General features: G+C 39.1%; 1 pseudogene; it reads left to right on the top strand.

Moving 5' to 3' along the window:
* The first annotated feature begins 3,990 nt into the window (after positions 1 to 3,990).
* LOC120885933 (U6 spliceosomal RNA) lies at positions 3,991 to 4,089 on the top strand (annotated as a pseudogene).
* Positions 4,090 to 10,563: the final 6,474 nt, after the last annotated feature.

Genomic DNA, 10,563 nt, shown 5'->3' on the forward strand with positions numbered 1-10,563 from the left:
CAAAGGACAAAATTGCAGCCATTTAAAGATCTTAATTGGCTTTATTTTCAATTCTAGAATAGAAGAACCACATTTCATTCTATAAAGTATAATAAGTGTTCTGATGAGTCGAGCAGAGGAAGCTAGTTTTATAGGCAAAGATGCTGTAAAAAGCAGAGAAACAAAGAACAAAAAAAAAAAATGGAGTGGTCATTTCAAAGTTCCTTTCCTTGACAGGAGGGTGGAGGGGGGTTAGGGGAAGACAGAAAAATAGAAAAATAATTGAAGGAAAGAGAAAGAAAATTAGATGCCCAAGTTTCAAATTCCTTATATATAGTAGCATATTAGTTACATATAACTTGGGAACATCCTAACATATACTTTAAATCTAAATTACTTATAATGCCTGATTCAATGTAAATGCTAGGTAAATAGTTATTATACTGAATTGTTTAGGGGAAAATGACTTCAGGGGTCATAATCCCAGTGACTAGGGAGGCTGAGGCAAGAAGATTGCAAATTTGAGACCAGTTTCATCAATTTAAAGAAACTCTGTTTCAAAATGAAAAAAAAAAATTAAAGGGGCTGAGGATGTGGCTCAGTGATAGATCACTTCCTATTCCATCCCCAGTACTGCAAAATAAATAAATAAATAAATAAAAATAAAAAATAAATTTTAAAAAGGAAATATGAGAAGGAAAACAGTGTACACGTACACGTTCAGTGCCAATGTAACTTCCCCACCCCTGCTTTTTTGGATGTCAGTGATTAAACCCAGGGCATTGTGTATTCCCAGAAAAATTTCAATCTGTGGTTGGTTTCATCTGTGGATTCAGAACTTGCAGATATATTTACATGTTTGTGTATGATAAAAGACGTGACCTATTGCTGCAGAGAGCATACAGGACTTCAAGTCAGCATATAGCTGATTTTGACTCCCACTCTCCCGTTGTGTGACCTTGGCAAGGCACCTAAGTTTTCAGGCTCTCTATAACTCGAAGACCAAGAAACACTACCTGTTATCTTACAGGGTTGCTGTGACAATCAACTGAGATAATATAGAAAACTATTTTGTGATATCCATAAAACTCTGTACCAATATGATAGTGTTTATAGTCAGGTTCTTATGAATCATCTGATTTAAACAGAAAGCCCAAATAACTGAGAATAAAGAAAATCTAACGGCCTTTGCATAAGAGGAAGCTGTCATGAAATTTCCATTTCATATGGAACTTTTTTTTCATTGCTGTGGGCTGTGTTCACACATGATTGAGGGTAAGGATATTTGGGCTAGCTTCACTGAACATGCAACTGTAACAGGTTCTTCTTTCCTTACTATGGGCTTGGTATTTCAAGGGCTAGCTCATGTTTGATTTTCTCCACGTGGTTGTGCATGCATGCATGTGTGCGTGTATGTGTGGAACTTGGGACTGATTCTAGGGTCTTGCACATGCTAGGCAGTGATTTACCTCTGAGCTACAGTCATAGCCCTTTTTATTTCAAAACAGGGTCTCACTAAGTTGCCCAGGCTGGTCTCAATCTTGTGATCCTCCTGCCTCAACCTCTTTAACAGCTGGGATTACAGGTGTGTGCTACTATACCTTGCTCCAAGTACCCTTGTCCAACTATTGAAATTCAAAGATCTCTTTCCTCTGGATCTCTCTGGACTTTTTGCATGTACAACTTCCTTCCTTCCTTCTCTTTCTCCCTTCCTTCCTTTTTTCCTTTCCTTCTTTTTCTTGGTGTTGGGGTTCAAAACCAGGACCTCTGAGCTACGTCCCTAGCCCTGTTTACTTCTTTTCTGATTGCATACTTCATGCATTGATTTGTACCTCTAAAGTGACATTTATCTTGTAAGACATCATAAAATACTGTACATAAATACATGCAGAGAAAGAGAAAAACATCTAGAAAGTTGACTCTTTGCTTTACCCTAGTCAAAAATTATGAATGTATGGAATCTTTCTTATCAAGCAGGAAAAGTCAAAGTCATTACCCTTTGGAAATTAGAGGATTAAAGTTAGAAAAAAAAAGTTAAAGTATGTTCCACACAGGAAGTGTGTTATTTTATATATTTCCTACAGTTTAAGATGTATTTGAAGGCAATGCAAGATTAGAAATTTTATTGGATGTTACATGTGGAGTTGCTTAAAGCTCTTATCCAAGCTGTGCATTTTTCTGTACTCACTGATAAAAGAACAGTCTGAGATCTGCTTGCATTTTTATTAAAAAACTTTTTTTTTAAGATCTACTTGTTTGGGGCTGGGATGTGGCTCAAGCAGTAGTGCGCTCGCCTGGTATGCGGCCCGGATTCGGCCCGGATTCGTTCGATCCTCAGCACCACATACAAACAAAGATGTTGTGTCCACCGAAAACTAAAAAATAAATATTAAAAATTCTCTCTCACTCTCTCTTAAAAAAAAATTTACTTGTTTGATCAGTTTACTGTAATATTTGATTCTGCCCATAGAGTTTACTGCATTCTCCTTTTCTTTTCTTAGGATATTGATTAAAAACTTAGCTTGTTGAAACAGTTTATTTCAATGAAATGGCACAGTTGTGTTAATCCCTGGTACTGCAGTCCTTCTACTCTTGATGATATATTAATGAGAAACTTACAAAATAAAGTCTTGAACCTACTGTACTCTTACCTTGCATAGAAAGCTGCGGCCAGCACTCCCCCTGTTGGACCTGGGGATTTCCAGAACTTTGCACTCCCTCCTGGGCTTTGTTCCTAAGGAGCAGATATTAACCTGCAGGCTGGAGGGCAGTGGAGGGCACTAGAATATGAAGGAATGTTTGGGATACTTCTCTCAGTTCAAATTTCCAGTCTTGTCCCTTGCGTGGTATGTTGATTACTTTTATACTTCTCCCTTTCTTCTTTGGGGTCTTTACACGGTGTTGACCAATGGGCATTGCAAATAAGGCAACCTTCCCTACCAAACCACTTAGAGTTGGCTGACTGTAGTTACGATGAGTTTCCGATTAAGAAAATGGCCTCTGTGCTGGGCTGGGGATGTGGCTCAAGTGGTAGCAAGCTCGCCTGGCATGCGTGCGGCCCAGGTTCGATCCTCAGCACCACATACAAACAAAGAAGTAATGTCTGCCGATAACTAAAAAGTAAATATTAAAAAACTCTCTCTTTAAAAAAAAATGGCTTCTGTGAATTGAAAGTCATGACTCTGCAGGAGTAATGGTTCTGAAAGCTGCTGAACACCTGAATCTCAATGGCTAACGTGTAAAGTGTGCAAAACAAAAGTGTATCGTGTAAAGTGTGCAAAACAAAAAATTGTAGAAGGCCATTGTTTTTGACAGAGCCACTGCACTAGGCCCAAAAGACTGAAGAGGCCAAAATGGAGCACTCATTGCTAACTGCCACCTAATCAAAAGGGAAGTTAAAGGAAGCACATAGATCCCCCAAACGGACCAGTTTTTCTGATAACAGGAGATTCCAGCCTAGCTGAGTCAGCATAATTAGAAAGTGCCCCCTGCTTTAGAGTTAGCAGTGTAGTTGAGTGGTAGAGTGCTTTCCTGGCATGCATGAGGCCCTGGGTTTGATCATCAGCAGGGGAACGGGCATATAACCTGATGTTAACCTATCAGTTTTATCTTATTTTTATTTTTACTGTTCTGTGTCCTTACTATCACCTTGTAACTCCCAGGCCCCCACTCTTCTGCTCTTGCCCAGTGGGAGTCCTCATTTTACTTTGTAGAATGGAGGCTGACTTCATTTCATGAATCATTGATAAAAGCCAGTTAGATCTATAACTAATTTGTTGTGATTTTGCCTTTGACAAGTGCTTCATCTGCATTTAATTTTCATGACAGCTCTGTGGGATAGTCCTCATATCCCTATGTTATAAGAGCTTACAGAAGTTAAATTACCTGACCAAGAGCCCCCAGTTTTTTGTTGGGATTCCCCCCAGGGAACTCATTAATGGGCAGTGAATACCGAGAACGTTTATGACATAAACGGATGAACTAATTTTCTTCAGAATTACATCATGGTATGTGCTTCTTCAGCAGCACATATATTAAAATTGGAATGATACAGAAAGATTAGCATGACCCCTGCACCTGCATGACATTTATGAAGTATTTCATATTTTCTAAATAATTACTTGGTGGTATAGCTTCATTTACAATAGGCACCTGCACTTCTATGTTTATTGCAGCATTATTCATATTAGCTAAGAAGTGAAAACCATCTAAATGTTTATCAACTGAAGAATGGATAAAGAAAATGTGGTACATGTATGCATGGAATACTATTCATCCATAAAAAAAGAATGAAATCCTGTCATTTACGACAACGTGGATAAAACTAGAGATCATTATGTTAAGTAAAATAAGCCAAACACAGAAAGGTGAGTACTGCTTGATCTCATATGTGTAATCTAAAAAAGTTATAGAAGTTGAGAGTGGAATGGTGGTTAGCCGAGGCTGGGGAGAATAGGGAGGAAGGATGAGGAAAGGTTTATCAGTGGATTCTAAGTTATAGTTAGGTAAGATTAGGAAGGTCTGGTGTGCTATTGCACAGTAGGGTGACAATAGATAACAGTTATGTACTGTATATCTCAAAAAGCTATTCCATTTAATGTTCTCACCATAAGAGATCATAAATGTTTTGGAGATAGATATATTTAACCTGATTTAAACATCACACAATATATATACATGTATTGAAACATCACAAGTTACTCCATTAATGTGTACAAAGTTAATGTTGCTATGTATCAATTAACAAATTTAAACACCTTAGCACTATTTGTACTGAGATCACCAGACATTTCCACCTGTATCAGGTATTTCTTAATTAGGCAAAGACAACAATACATACCCACCATTGACTTCATTTTTTTTATCCTCTCCAGGAAAGGGGTAATGGTTAAATGCAAGTCCTTTCAAGTTTTGGCCAAAACAATGAAGACCAACCTCTTCTACCTCAGTTTAGTCCTTTTTCCTGCTTTCACTTGATAAGTCTGTTGCTTTTGTTCTTATCTCTTCCACTTCATGTCTCTAATCATCTTACTAAGGCCTGATTACTTGTCTTTTACACTAACTTTTCCGCACACTAAGAGTTGAGTAGGGGGTTGTGTGTTGACTAATTGATAAACTCAGTGAGGGTAGGGATTCATTTTGGTCTTGTTACCTGGCAAACAGTTGGTGTTTGATAATTATTTGTAGAAATCACTGTGGAAAGATCTTCTAACTTGAAAAAAACTGATTTTATTTTTAAATCTCTTTTCTCATATAGAGAATAGGGGACATTTGTAGAAAATTGTCTTGGGAATGTTAACAAAATAAAATTAGCAATGGTCAATCATTTCTCTGTATTATGTAAGAAACCACTCTGAGTCTCTGTGCTGCTTTTAGCAGGTGACATGTTTTAGGGTAAGGAAGCCAAACTGGTATGTATTATGAGATTCCATGATGGATGGATAAATTCAGTATCTGTAACCCTCTGAGGGTAGGTATAATTCCCCTTTCACGTGCTGAAAGAAAGAGAGAAAGGAGAGAAAAGAAAGAGGTCATGTTGGTTAGGATCCTCAAGAGAAACAGAACCTATAGGATGGAGAGAGACGGAGAGGGAGAGAGAGGGGGAGAAAGAGAGGGAGAGGGAGAGGGAGAGAGGCAAAAATAGATGTTTCATGAGGAATCTGCTCACCAGATTACAGAGGCTGACAAGATCTGCAGGGTGAGTCAGCAAGCCTGGGAGCCCCAGGAGAGCAGATGGTATAGTTTGTCTGAAGGCCAGCAGGCTTGAGACCCAGGGAGAGACCATTCAGTTCAAAGGCAGGCAATCAGGCAAGAAGAATTCTCTCTTCCTGGAGGACAGTCTGATTTTTGTTCTATTCAGGTCTCCAGAGGACTGCACCAGGCCCACCTAATCTAGGGAAAGCCATCTGCTTCATTCAATCTAACGATTAAAATGTTCAGCTCTTCCCCAAACACTCATAAACTCTCAGAAGAATATTTGACCCCAATATCTGGGCACCCTGTGGTGACACATAAAATTAACCATCATAGAAGATAACTTCTTCAAGATTTTACCCAATGAAGAATAGAGCAGGGATTTGAATCAAATCCTATTTAAAAACCTGTGATTGTTGCACCCATCCACCCTGCCCCAAGGAGGGAGAAAAAGTACCCAGCAGGCCTTCCAAAAAGCTTAGCCTTTTACCAAGCGGCAAGCAGACTCCCCGACCCCCACTTCTTCTTCTCTTTGTACTACAATATTTCCCCCCCTTTATTAAAAACCTAGTCAACCATTTCCCCCAGTGACAGTCTGGGAAAAGGAACCTATAGAGTAGACATGAGAAAGAACACCGGGAAGTGGAGAGGACATCTTCACCTTCGAAGAAGATGAGAAAGGCCACCATCAGGTGAAGGGCCCTGCAACCTCTGAGAGGGAAAACCCAGAATGGCACAGGAGAAAGGCCACTGCTGCAGAAGAGAGTTCCTGGCACCGCTGATGGCGAGGCAGCTGCTGATGGCTGTGTCCATGTCCCTTGAAAAGGTGCTGCTTTAAAAGCTGCAGCTAGGGACAAGTGAGGTCAGGGGAATGGGAGACTGCCAAGTTTCTGAAGCTGTCATCTGTCAGTGTCTGTTCATTTCAGCCTGGCTACATAGAGCTGAAGGGTGCTCAGGACCAAGTAGGGGGTGGAGACGACCTGGGAGCAGGTGTTCCTTCTCCGGTGAGGGACTGTGGCAAGAAAGTTGCTGCCCAGCGTAGGGAAGACCCCTTGCAGTTGTTTCTTACAGTGCTGTCCATGGGTTTGAAAGAACCATGTACTGTATGTCCCCTAAATATAATGCACCATGTGATACTGGCTTAAAATGAGCTACCCCAGAGACCTGGAGAGCAGTTTTCCTATTTTTTTTTTTTTTGGTGGTGGCTATCAACCCAGGGCCTCATACATGCCAGACAGGTGAGTTACCACTGAGTTTCAGCCCCAGCCCTGGATAGTAGTTTTTGTTGGTTGGTCTTTATACAGTTTAGTTAGCCACAGGAATGTTGATTAGGCAACCTTAATAATAGCCAATCTTGTTAGGATATGATAACTATTCAGTACATTTTTTTTTCTAATAGGAAAAAAATTAAAAATTTTAGAATATTAGATACAAAGAAACCACTTTCTCTATGGTATGGAAAAGAAGTATCAGGGTTTGGGGAAGAATAAACAGAAATACTTTTTGGCAGTTATATTTGTGTCTTTTAAAAATTGCATTTAAATCTATTGATTGAAACAAGTTTTATTGAACATCTTCTATGTGCTTGTAACTGTTCTAGGTACTGAGAATACCTTAATGCTCAAAATTTGACTTATTATTCCTTTCTCATGAGTTTAAACATCAGTAAGTCCTGGAACATTACTACCAATGATTTCCCAAATCAGCTGCCAACACTATCAGGAAATCATAGAAATGTAAACTGTTATTAAGGGATCAAATTTTGAGGGGTACAATGTTACTTCAGGACCAGAGACTAAAGTCAGGTGCATATCCTGCTGACAATTTAAAATATAAAATGTAATTTATGGTTTAATATTTTCATTATCAGAGACTCCACACTAGGTGGCGCCCCAGGTCACGACTGAAGCAGTAAAAAGCAATTTAAACATTATATGGGCTTCCATGCTAGAAGCAGTTTCCCTCTGGATTCTGAGAAATAGTATTGAGAGAAAGGGATCTGGACACAGTGGCACAAGCCTGGAGTGGCACAAGTCCTTGACCCATTGACTCAGGAGGCTGAGGCAAGATGATTGCAAGTTCAAGGCCAGTCTGGGCACTTAGTGAGACTCTGTCTCAAAATAAAAATAAAAAGGGCTGGGGATATAGCTCAGTGGTAGAGTGCCCCTGAGTTCCACCCTCAGTATCACAGAAATGGGAGAGGATGGAGGTGAGGGTGGGGGCAGGGAGGAAGGAATGAGGTTGCATTAAGTGATGATCACACTGTTCTTTGTTTAAGGGATGAGAAGTGGAAGTGAAATCTACTACATTGGAAAGATGAAGGCTGAGAAATTTAAAAACTAAAACCACAGTATTAAGGTGAAAACACAGTCTTCTCTAGACTGAGAGGAACCCTGTGTTAAGAAATGTTAGGATAAAGAAGAAGGATTACTATACAAGGACAGATTATATAAGTGAACTTCACCTTTCATGGTTGGGAGGTTTTGAAATGAATTTAACAGATTCAACTAAGCTTAATGGATGATAGAGCCAGAAGAGACATCATCTCTCCTGTCTGTCAGAGGAGCCTCTGTCTAACCGAGTAGTGAACATGTTGTAGGCAGTATTACCTAACAAAGCTGGGAATCTGTACAACCCTGTAATGTTTACATAATCTCACACGTTAAGCTTCAGGTCTTGATAGAAATTGACTTACGGATATCCTGAGATAGTTTGGAAGAACTAGAAAAGAGTATTTTATTCTCAGATGCAGGTATTACTAAAAGTGAGGAGTATCTCACAAAATGCTTGGCTGACATTCTAAGGTTGGCATTCTTCTGGTCCATGTTTGAGGCTTAGTCTTTCCCCTTTCCTGGCAACTTCAGCTAATATATGCATTTCCTTTATTTATGAAACTTTTTTTTTTTTTTGGTGCTGGGAATCAAACCCAGGGCCTTGCACATGCTAGGTACTCTATCATTAAGCTATGTCCCCAGCCCAGATTTCTTTTTTTACTTTTTATAGTACTAGGGATTACACCTAGGGGCCCTTTACTAGGGAGCTGCATCCCCACCCCACCTTTTTTGAGACAGGATCTAAGTTGCTGAGGCTGGCTTTGAATTTGTGATCCTCCTGCCTCAGTTCTTCAAGTTGCCCCAGCCCAGATTTCTTGTTTAGGTAGAAAAAGGGGCACTTCACCACTGAGTCACATCTCCAACCCTTTTTGTTTTGAGACAAGGTCTTGCTAAGTTGCTTAGGTCCTTGCTAAATTGCTGAGGCTGGCTTCAAACTTGCTATCCTTTTGCCTCAGCCTCCCAAGTCTCTGGGATTACAGGCCTGAGCCACCATGTCTGGCTCCAGCTCAGATTTCTTAAACCCATAAAAATATGTGTATTTACATTTGTTCATGGCTTGGTTGCAAACTTTTTGTTTACCTTAATATTGATAAATATCCCACTGGATATATTCATCATGGTTTGTTCATCTATCCTCTTTATTAAAAAACATCTTGCTTGCTTCCATTCTTGAGGTAATTATGAATAAAGGTGCTGTGAACATTTGCAAAAAAAAAAAAAAAGTGGATTTATTGTTGGGTGTCTGCCTTCCCACAGTTAACACTCATCCTTTGTGAATTCCATGTTGTATGGTTTAATCATTTAAAGTGACAGGCTGTGAAAGGGACAGGATAAATTGGCATAAAGTGAGTGGAAATAAATTTTGCTTTTTTTTTTTTCACAGTAACTTTTCATGAAGCCTCAAGACATTGTGCTAATAATCAGACATGAAAAATTTCACACAAGCTACATATCAAAACCAACAAAACTGTTAATAATGAAATAACACATCTCAGAACTTTGATAGAACTTGGCTTAGACTTTTACATTTTGTGGAGCTGTTAAAAAAAATATAGTAGGGACCAATACAGACAGAGCTTCTAACGTTTTGCCAAGGAGACTTTTTGTATTGGTGGTGCTGGGGATTGAACCCAAGGCCCTGTGTGCAAGGCAAGTACTCTACCAACTGAGCTATAGCTCTAGCCCCACCAAGATAATATTTAAAGCAAGTAACATTACTATCATTTCATTAAAGAAAGGAAACATAGGTACTATGAAAGTGGGGATAATCTCATATTAAAAGTTTGAGTTGACAACTTTCTTTTAGCAGTTTTTCCCTTCTATGGATAGCTGAAATTTTAATCTTGGCCTAGAATTTGGGGATAAGAGCCTAAATCAATACCATTTACTTTAACCAATTTTGCTTAAAAGGTTGATGGGTGAGTGGCATAGGTTGAGGTCATTTTTTTTTTTAAATTGGAGAAATCATAGCTTCTAACAACTAGTAGCATACACCATCCCTGAAATTCAATCACTATATATATTGTCAATTAATAAAGTTAGTCAATATTTACCACATCAAACACCTTCATAACAATTTTTTTTTTTTTTTTTTTGGTGCTGGGGATTGAACCCAGGGCCTTGTGCATGTGAGGCAAGCACTCTACCAACTGAGCTATATCCCCAGACCAAAAAATATCAAATCAGGTAATTCCACCTATTTAGTAGAACTGTTTAGTATACTTGGTGGTGCTTGTCATAATTTATCAAGAAAGGGGCTGGGGATGTGGCTCAAGCGGTAGCGCGCTCGCCTAGCATGCGTGCGGCCCAGGTTCGATCCTCAGCAGCACCACATACCAACAAAGATGTTGTGTCCGCCGAGAACTAAGAAAAAAATAAATAAATGTTAAAATTCTCTCTCTCTCTCTGTCCCCCCTTCTCTCTCACTCTCTTTAAAAAAAAAAATAATTTATCAAGAAAAATAACCCTGAATAAGAATTGCTATAATTATATAATCTATGTCATAAATTACATAATCCAAACTATGAGCTACTAATTCTCTAAAATGCTTCATTCT

This window comes from Ictidomys tridecemlineatus, chromosome 1, assembly GCF_052094955.1.
Source record: "Ictidomys tridecemlineatus isolate mIctTri1 chromosome 1, mIctTri1.hap1, whole genome shotgun sequence".
NCBI classification, from domain to species: Eukaryota; Metazoa; Chordata; class Mammalia; order Rodentia; family Sciuridae; genus Ictidomys; species Ictidomys tridecemlineatus.